A 9,494-nucleotide genomic window follows, 5' to 3' on the forward strand; every position below is an offset into this window, starting at 1 on the left:
AACATATAATGCAAAAAACAATAATTTGTGTCTAATATCAGTCTCTTTGTTATGGTTTCAGTAACTTGTGTCAATTACAAGATCCAAAACGTTATGGCCATGTCTCTTTATTGCCTCTTTTGTTCTAAGTCTTAAATAAGTTTGATAATGAAGCTACTACTGAAAAGCAGCAAATCTTACACCAGAGAAGCTGGAAGCAAAGAGAGATGTCGTTTGTCACTAAAAATACTGCAAAAAAAAATTAATGAGAAGCACTGCTGCTGAGACCCTTCGAAAATGGGATTCTGCTCATTTTGCTTCGACCATCATTCAGAGGAAATTCTCAAACCAATTTAATTTTTCCCTCCTCAGTATAACACTGAGCTGAACTCAGGCCATTCAGTGGAAACTAGCGAAGAGGACCTGAGTTGTAGGTGTTTCTTACCAGCATTTCTGTTGCTGTTTGATGCAATAGTTTATATATTGTTGATAGTGTCCAGTGGGTTTTGAATGATCTTGAAAATTGCTGGGTGGAAAACAAATCAGGTCACTCTCAGTTCAGCTCAGGGGCAGTCAAGGGTTTTATGGGTCTTGAATCACTCTAATGTAGCAGGAGTGACCTTGACTTCTGCAGACTCCTGGTGCAGATCCCCAGGAAGGAGAGAGAGCAGGGTGTAGGTGGTCAAATGGAGCAGGGGTATTGAAAGACAACTTCTTTACTTGTAGGTTAATATACTTCTACACCTTTACATCTGCCCCTTCATTAACCTCCTCTCTCTGCAGACTTATTTTTTTCCCATCAAGAAGGGGTGTAACAACATCCTCTCGTGGCTTCCCTGCTGTTAAAACAAGCACTCTAAGCCTTTCCCTGCAGTGAATTATTAAAATTTCATCATGTCAATACAGCCTGATAATTGCATTATGACTGCAAATCACCCATGCTATTGTTAGACAGTCATTGATGAATCTGTGAAAGACCGAGCTGCTAGGAGAGTGAGAAATGACAGGATTAATGACAGGCTGACTGCAGATTAGCTGCGGCCTTATAAGGTCAGCAGGAACTGCAGCAGAAAAATGACTCACACACTCTCACACACCAACTCTGCTAATATCCACAGCTCTAATGGGCTGTTTCATCCTATTCCTGCTTGTTTCCTGCTCATGTGCATTAGTGTGTTTTATAGTATGCTTTTGGAGGTCCTCCTGTGTGACCCTCTGCTGGCCCGAGCACAATGACTGGACCCAGCACACTGACAAGAGGGATAAGTAATAGCTCCACTATGGCCACCAGCCCATACAATCATCCTTGCTATTGCCTCCCCTGATTTATTGAGAGACAACGACCTTTGGTTCCTCTGAGCCTGTCTCAGCCTGGCTCAGCTCCCGATGCATGTATTGTTTTCTGTTTTAGTGCCTCATATCACTGTTAAGAGACACTGCGGCCCTGAGCTGCAGCACTGTCACTGCTATGGATGAGCCTGAGCTGAATGAAGTGGTCACAATAATCTATATGACACCTTTGCACCAAAGGGTCCTGTCTGTATAATTTCTGACAAAGTGGAGAGGATGTACTTTGAATTAGAGTTTTGTAAGTGTCACAAGCAAAAAAAAAAAATCCAACTGTATCCTGAAGTGCTATCATCCATTAGTGTTTTACGAGGCTTGAGGTGGATAGAAAGACACACTCTGCAAGGACAGGAAAGAGGTGAAATGCCTGCTGCCCCAGATCCTCTGGGCTGTTATCTTCCTACTATTTAGCTTTTATTATCATTTGAAACTAGAAATTTGCATATGAGAGCAGCTCACAATCCATTCCTGGACTTTTTACCTTGTATTTGCTCCTCAGACTGTCAATAATGATTCAGAAGTATTACAAAATTGGGGCTGGTCTGAAGGAGCTTGTCCACCAATATCAGGCTTGTAAACTAGTCTACTGATAAACTGACCCATGTAGGTGGAAGCAGTGCTCTCTCTGGATGAGAGTTCAGCACAGTTTATGAGAGAAAGATGCGAGATGACAGAGATGTCTATGGTGAAACGTTGCAAGTCAAACTAGTTCAGGCAGCTCACACTTGAACAGAGTATATGTCACAACCATGAAGAGGTTCAAGTGATGGTGCTTCAGAAATGAGAGCTAAAATCTAATTAAACTGTTTAGCAAAAAACAGGTAATTTTAGTGAAACCCGCCAACGTTCCATAGAACAAAAAAGGGTAGAAACAAACTTCTTTTCCTGATGAAATAAGAAAGTCTAGTCTTTCTATTGATATTATCTGTTTACAGCCATAGAAGACAAATTCTGTGGGTCTTGATGCTCTAAAATGACTGTTAGTATAGGTCTCTGCTCTGAAAATGACTGGCAGCCAATGAGATGAATGGGGTTGGATCCATTTAAGTAACAGATTAGGTCTGATTGGTCTGTTACTTGGACCACCAAGTGTTACCCATGGGGTTACTTCCCACATCTAAACTGTGTCCTGAGCCAACAGGTTCTACACTAAAAAAATTCATCTACCAGTAGAAATTACAATACATGAAACAATTGGGGAAAGACGTAAGCTACACTGGTGTCCATTTTGATTTATTCATTTATCTGCACCAACATTACTTGCTCACAACAAGGACACACAACATTTCTAACTATCAGTGTATCATTTGTTCACTCCATATCCGTTTTAGAATCCAAAGTCGGAAAGAGGAGAACAACTTGTTATTTCATTCCTCGTTTACAAATCAAAAATAGGAAAACAATAACGGCCTATTTTTCGCTGTTTTGATTTTGTTTTTAATATTAAAAATAGAACATGAGAGACTGGAAATATCATGGGATTTTTGTTTTATTCGTTTTTGGTTTGTATCATTTTTGATGTGTTGTGACCCGGGAGTTGTTGATTTTTTTTTTTTTTTCTCTACTGAGTGATTCCATTGATGGGTGAATCGAGCGGCATGATAGCTAACGTTTTGCAGTTATTATTAGTAAACATTTTTGTCAAGGATGGTGGAAGTGTACGTGCCTTTAAAAGAGGGGAAGCATGTCACTCTTAGGAGGCATCAGTAACATGACGTTTCCGCCTGAGGTTGTGTTGGATGCAGAAACGTCTGACACTCATTGCAGAGCATCTCTGGACACCCATGTCCTGCAACGTCTCTGAAATGTCTGTGTGGGTCTCACCAGTTTTACATAACTGCTAAATAACATCGGTGTATTGTTATGTTGCCTTCTCTGTCTCTGTGAACAGGTTTCAAAATCAGCGCAGTTTAATTTCAAAACATAATCAAAACAGTGATAAATAGGCTGTTATTTGTTTTTCAGATTTTTGATTTGAAAACAAGAAATGAAATAACAAGTTGTTATCCGTTTTCTGATTTTGGACTCTAAAACGGAGACGGAATGAACGAATGATACAGTGATATCTAACGTTTAATAATGCACTTGCTGTGTATTCGCATGATATACCTCCGACGTATGACATATAAATGCTTTTTCCTTATAATTCAAGTTGCACCAAAAGGGAAAAAATAGAACTGCTGGTTTGGTGTCCTCTGATTGATGTCTAATGTTTCAATTAAAAAGTGTTCTAGTTCCCTGTTGATAGAGTACAGACATCCCTCTGTGGTAAATCACACACAGTGAACTCAACTGAGACTCGAGACAAAGCTAAATCACTTTCCAGTCATAGTTTGTGTCTCAGAGTGTTTGTTAAATTATTTTCTCTTTCACTTTGTCCTGACAAAATGTTTTATGGAAAGGCAAATATCTCCACCAGAGCCAGAAGTTGCTTCCCCGGCACATGCCTCCATCAATCGCTTCATGGTGGGTGAAAGTGCTGCCAGGAGCAGCCATGCTGATAGAATAATGTGGCTTCAAGCAGACCTCCATGCTAATACAGCAAATATGAGAGTGTGCTGATAAAACAGGAGAGAAAGAAAGAGGGGAATGAGGAAAAACAGAGACTGTTCAATCGAGTCGGTGTAATTTCTACTCCATTACTGGTTCTTTTCAAACAGATGAGAGCTTGTTTCAGGGTGAGGTCAAGGGGACAGGAGGGGAAGAATAGAGCTGATTAGTGGAAGGCAAAGTAAAATCAATTCTCTTAAAATTCACATCTGAGAGTGTCTTTTGTTATTCACTTGGTATTACTTTACAGAAAAACAAAGGTCTCCTGGATAATTTAATAATGCCTCACATATTAGCTGGAGACTTCAGTCAAAAAGGCTTTTGTTGCTCAGCTGATGGTTTTTAAATCTTATTTACATGATAGGAAGACCTCCCTTATTTTCTGTGATTTGAAATATTATCCTGTGAAATGAACCACAGGGGATGGGCATAATTACACAAAGAACTGCTCAAGCTGAGCATGGCCATAGCAAGAACCATAGCTCAGTAGTTAAAACTACAAGGCTCTTAAACACCTTCCTCTCCTGGTGCTTGATTAATCGGAGGGTGGTTAATAATTTATTAAGAACATTTTTGGGATGTATGGGTCAACTTACTCTTTAGAGTTTATTACATTTTAACAGGAAAGTCATCTTGCCATTAATTAGATTAAAACAGATAACCTAACATTTATGTGTTCACATCCAGCAAAGATAAAAATCATTAATAAGAGTGAATTCCCTGCAAATCAATGTAAAGACATGACCCAGGTTTTTTCTGACAATGAGCAAATTATATGTGCAAATAATACTAATGATATAAATTTGCAACGTCTTCAACGCTCTACTAGCTTACCTTCAAAATTTCAGAAAATCATTCTAACAGCAATGGCCGATCAGCACGGTGACTCTTACCTGAATTCTATTTAAGTAGACCAGTAGAAGTTCAAGTATCTGAAAAATGAAGGAAAAATAGCTTCATTTTGCATTTCAGTGAAGTGCAATCTTGTTTGCTGATGACAGACCAGAGCGGTGTTTGAAGAGAACTCCTCCTCTTTCATAACATTCACATCTCTGGGTACTGAGCACTTGCATATTTAGAAACTCTGTTATCAATGTTGAAAACATCAATGCCTTTTTTTCTGTCATGTACTGTCCTTATTAAATAAAGTCATAAATTCATGAAATAACAAAAAAGTAATGTACATGTGTTTCTATGTTTTACCCACTAGGTAAGACATGCATGACATGGCATAGGACGGTATGGCAGACACCCATATGACATCAATGGACACAATAAAGTATGTTTTACTATGAGAAACTGTGATAATATAGAATAGGAGAAAACGTGGTAGGATGCTATACAACATAATATGACACACGCTTTTGTTTCAGTGAGAAATCTGTCTTGGGCTTGACTCTTCTCGTTGTGTCTGTGTGAACAGAATTCTTGGCTTTTAATTTTAAAGCCAGATATGTTTCCCCATCTAGACAGACGTTTACACGTTCACTCATCTCACAGACAGATGATTCATACCATAAAATTTTATTCTCATGCAACAGCTGCACACATCCTCCAGTATGTGAGTATAGTTTTTACTTCCTCCACACAGAAACTCCTTGCTCTTTGATACTCTGCTCAGGAATTATTTAAGGTTTTATGGCTCACCGGAAAGTGGAATGAGAATGAGGGAGAATATTCAGGAAGAGTGATGGAGTGGGAGTGAAAATCCTCTGTCAGCTTACATATCGCAGGTGATGTTCTCCATCGGTGGGTTTGAGGGATTGAGGGAAAGATGCAGTCTACTGGGCACAGGAGCCACGCTGGGGTGACACACACACACACACACATTCCACCTCTTTCGACTCTCACCTGTACTTATTTTTCCTCTATATCCCTTCACTGCGTTCTCACTTCACTTCCCGATCACTGGACTGTTTTCTGCTCCATCTGCTCCCTGCTGCTGTTTTGAATTCATGTGCGTCATATAGAAACTCTTAAACTGACTCAGGTAGAATACCAAATGTGTTGTTGTTTGTCTGGAAAACAAACAACTCATTCGGCGGTTAACACTGAACAGGTCATGTGTCTTCGCCTGCTTCCTTCTCCCTCTCTCGGGGTGTGAATGTGGTGGGTAAAGAATGACTGGCTGACTGGGTGACAGGCGAGCTGAGCGCAGCCTAACAGGTTCATTACCGGCTGGCAGAGTGGAGCACTCCAGGGCACGGTGGGTGGAGGTAACGCTCCGGGCCTCCTCATCAACATCCTGTCACCTCCATTTTCATAGACTCTGGCTCGGTATGTCGGCTCACCCAAGTTCCTCCTCTCTCAAGGGAAAACAGTCTTCCTGAACAACACGTCAGCACCCAGAGGAAAAAGACAGAAAAACAGTTTGTTTAGCAGCTGTTCTTCATTGAAACAGTATTGAAGACTGAGCATCTGTTGTTGTACAGTGGATCTAAAGGATGTTTCACTCAATTCTGTTTTTCTAATGCTAGATCTTTGATCAAGGATTTTCTGAGGTATAAAACATAAAGCTGCAATAGATATTAAGAGGGTGGAAGGCAGAGTATATATGGGATGGCAAAGCTCTGTCAGAGGCAACCTCTCAGTTTTATTTCAAGCTTTTAATGTAGAAGTATTTAAAAAACTCTCCTTTTCAACCAGAAAATTCCTTCGTAGGAGACAGTTAGGAAGGACCAATATATAAAATTTCCACACCCTGCTATGCAAACACCTTGAGGTATTTATTTATCAATGCACCTCTGAAAAAACATTTTATAATTACCACCATAGTTGCGACTGTTGTTCTGTACCTTTTCTGGTCAGGCCAATTCTTAATTGGCTGCTTCCATTAAAGCCCTGTAGCAGTTTCTTCGCAGTGAGAACACAATCACCTCAGCAACCTGCACAACTGGCTCATAACTGTGGTTCACATTGTAGAAGTGGGGGCCAGTAATGGGCCTGTTTGCCAACAGTTCAGTAAAAACAATAGAACAAGAAGAAGTAGAAGAAGAAGGCTGTTTTCCAAACTGCCTACTACATTAGCAGTGCCTACTATTTTGGCTGAACTTCAGTATGTAGTAGGTAGTATGTGAAAGCTTGCAAAATCTGCAGTATACTAAAAATCCCTGGATGTCCTACTGATCCAGGAAAATTTCTCAGATGCATACAGTTTCCTACAATGCACGGCACTGACGCTGTTTGTCTATGTGGGTGGCAGGTTTGGTGAAATGCCCGAATCTACTGGAACGAGTCGGCATTATAATTACAACACAACAGTAACGTTAGACAGTCCGAGAGACAGAAGTGTAGTGACGCAAAAAAAAAAAAAAACAGTAAATCTTGTCACTTCTAGTTGTAAAAGAGGTGTTTACTTCCACAAATTTATGAAAGCCCAAATAAACCACTGATTCACTTTTTAAACCAGTGGTCCCCAATCTATGGCCCGGGGTCCAGATACGACCCGCCTCCACATTTTGCCCAGCCCTCTGAACAATATCAGAGGTGCATTATGAATTTTTTTTTTTTTCAGTCTGGCCACGTGATTGAGACTTACACATGCATAGAACATAACTTTCTATTCCACCCTTCTGCAGTTTGTGCCTTATCTGAAACCCCTCCCTTAAAAAAAAAAAAGTTATACAACCATACTGGTAGTGAATTGTATTGTGCTGGTAGGTGTTATATCACTTAGTTTGGTTTTGTAGCCTGCTTGCTTTCTGGTTTTCACAGTGAAGTTAATGAGAGATAGCTGCAAACAGTGGTGTCTACAAGAAAGTTATTATTTCATGGTCTTTTTTTCTGTGAAAAACCTGAAAAGGGTTGTTTAGTTATTATTTATTTTATAAATAGTGTTATACATTTCATTAAGAGTGTTGTTGTTTTTTTCTGTTTTTTTTTTCCTATCAAGATCCCAAAAACGGTTATTAATATTTGGTTATGTGTGGCTTTCTGGGAAACAAGAAATATTTATGTTTGGACACCTCTGCGATCGTCACACTTTTTTTTACAAAATGACCCTGGCCCCCCATCAAAGATGCGAAAAGTTGTTTGGCCCTGACAAGAAAAAGTTTAGGGACACCTGTTTTAAACCATATGTAGATTATTATTATTATTATAGAAGTGGTTTTTCCATCAGCTGTAAAAAAAAATAAAAATCCCTTTCGGATTTAATTTCAGTAAACAATACAACTTTTGGTGTAAGATTGGAAATCAAGTATGATAACTCTGTGTGATATGATTAACAAAATGACTGAAATGCTGAGATCTGCTTATAGATTTTTTTGTACATTTATAATTAATGCAAAAGATACAAAACAAAACATCATCTGTAGCTCCACTTTTGAAACTGGAAACCAGAGTAGTATACTACAAAACAGACCCAACAGAACAGTCATACAACATACTACAAGCAAAAGTAGTAGGTGGTATGTAGTGCCTACTATGTACACATGTAGTATGTAGTAGGTAGTTTGGAAAACAGCCAAGCTCTGCACAACCCAAACACACACAAACCATAGGCCGTAAAAAAAATGGACGTCATCTCGATTGGCTCAAAGTGAGGTCACCACAAAAACTGCTCCCCCTTGAGGCTGGCTGTAGTATAGGTAAAAAAATCTGGCTCCCTGGTCATTCCAGATGGGCTGTGGTCAAACTTGAAAATATTAATACACCTCGTAGAAATGTTTCTCACGTCCAATTGGTGAGGTGATTTGAAGATATTATTTGGCTCCCTTGTATTCAAGTTTTCTTTTTTCTGAAAAGTTTTGTTTTCATAAGTTATAAGAGGCTAAAAACAAGGTTTTACATTATGTTTAACAGTGGTTGACAGCTGCTGTATGTATTAATAAAGCCGCAGTATTTTTTTTCTTGGGATAGTAAAATATGTTGGGAGGGAGAACCAAGAAGAGATTAGACACTCTCCAAAGAAAAAAACAATTATTTTTGTCACCTGGCTCTACTCAGATTCTCCCAGAATCCCTCACTGTTTTGATTGCACATGACATTTATTTAAAATGTTGTACTGCAAGAGACTTTTGCAATGTGAACACTAACAAACCAAGTGTCGAATGCAACATTTGCCCCTGAATCAGAACAAAGCATGACACAGTATGACAAACAAGCCACAGGTGTGAATACCCTTAGTATTAAGGAAAAACTGTTTCTTAATGTCCCTCAAAATCTCATGTTTACAATGTTTTGAAATGGGAAGAAAATCCTCTATAGCTGGAAATCTGCTAATAACTCATGTAGTTTACTTTCAGCTTGAAAAAACTTAAACAAGAATATACAACTTGATGAAAAATGTATTAAAATCTACCTGTTCTAGGTTGACAAATATTGGCACTGTCTGGTTTTCCTCTTGTTTTCTGCACAGGCTGCCTTTCAGAGCTCTTAATTTCAAAGGTCAATCAAAGTGAGGTTTTCTAAAAGACTAAACTTCAGAAGCAAAGTCTTTGAGAAGTTCCCCTGACACCTTTACTGCAGTATGAGTGTACTTTCACACTGTTATCTCCAGCTAAGAGAGGTAGGAGAAGGAAGTCATGCAATATCAGGCCGCAATATGTTTAGCTGAGGGTTGGAAATAGCCAGGCTTGTAATTGCTTTGGGACAAGCTAGGATGACTTCTCAGGAAG

The 9,494-nt window shown here is 39.2% G+C and overlaps 1 long non-coding RNA gene across 1 annotated transcript; it reads right to left on the reverse strand.

Annotated features, from left to right (window-relative positions):
* Positions 1 to 485: 485 nt before the first annotated feature.
* Positions 486 to 6,191, reverse strand: LOC141787180 (uncharacterized). The gene is made up of 3 exons (XR_012598043.1): positions 6,052 to 6,191; positions 4,770 to 4,808; positions 486 to 617 (listed from the first exon to the last, which is right to left on the reverse strand). It is a non-coding gene; the product is annotated as an uncharacterized LOC141787180 (long non-coding RNA).
* Positions 6,192 to 9,494: the final 3,303 nt, after the last annotated feature.

The sequence above is a fragment of the Halichoeres trimaculatus genome, unplaced genomic scaffold (assembly GCF_033239565.1).
Source record: "Halichoeres trimaculatus isolate MK-OKI-2021-1 unplaced genomic scaffold, fHalTri1.1 fHalTri1_scaffold_2, whole genome shotgun sequence".
Lineage (NCBI taxonomy): Eukaryota > Metazoa > Chordata > Actinopteri > Labriformes > Labridae > Halichoeres > Halichoeres trimaculatus.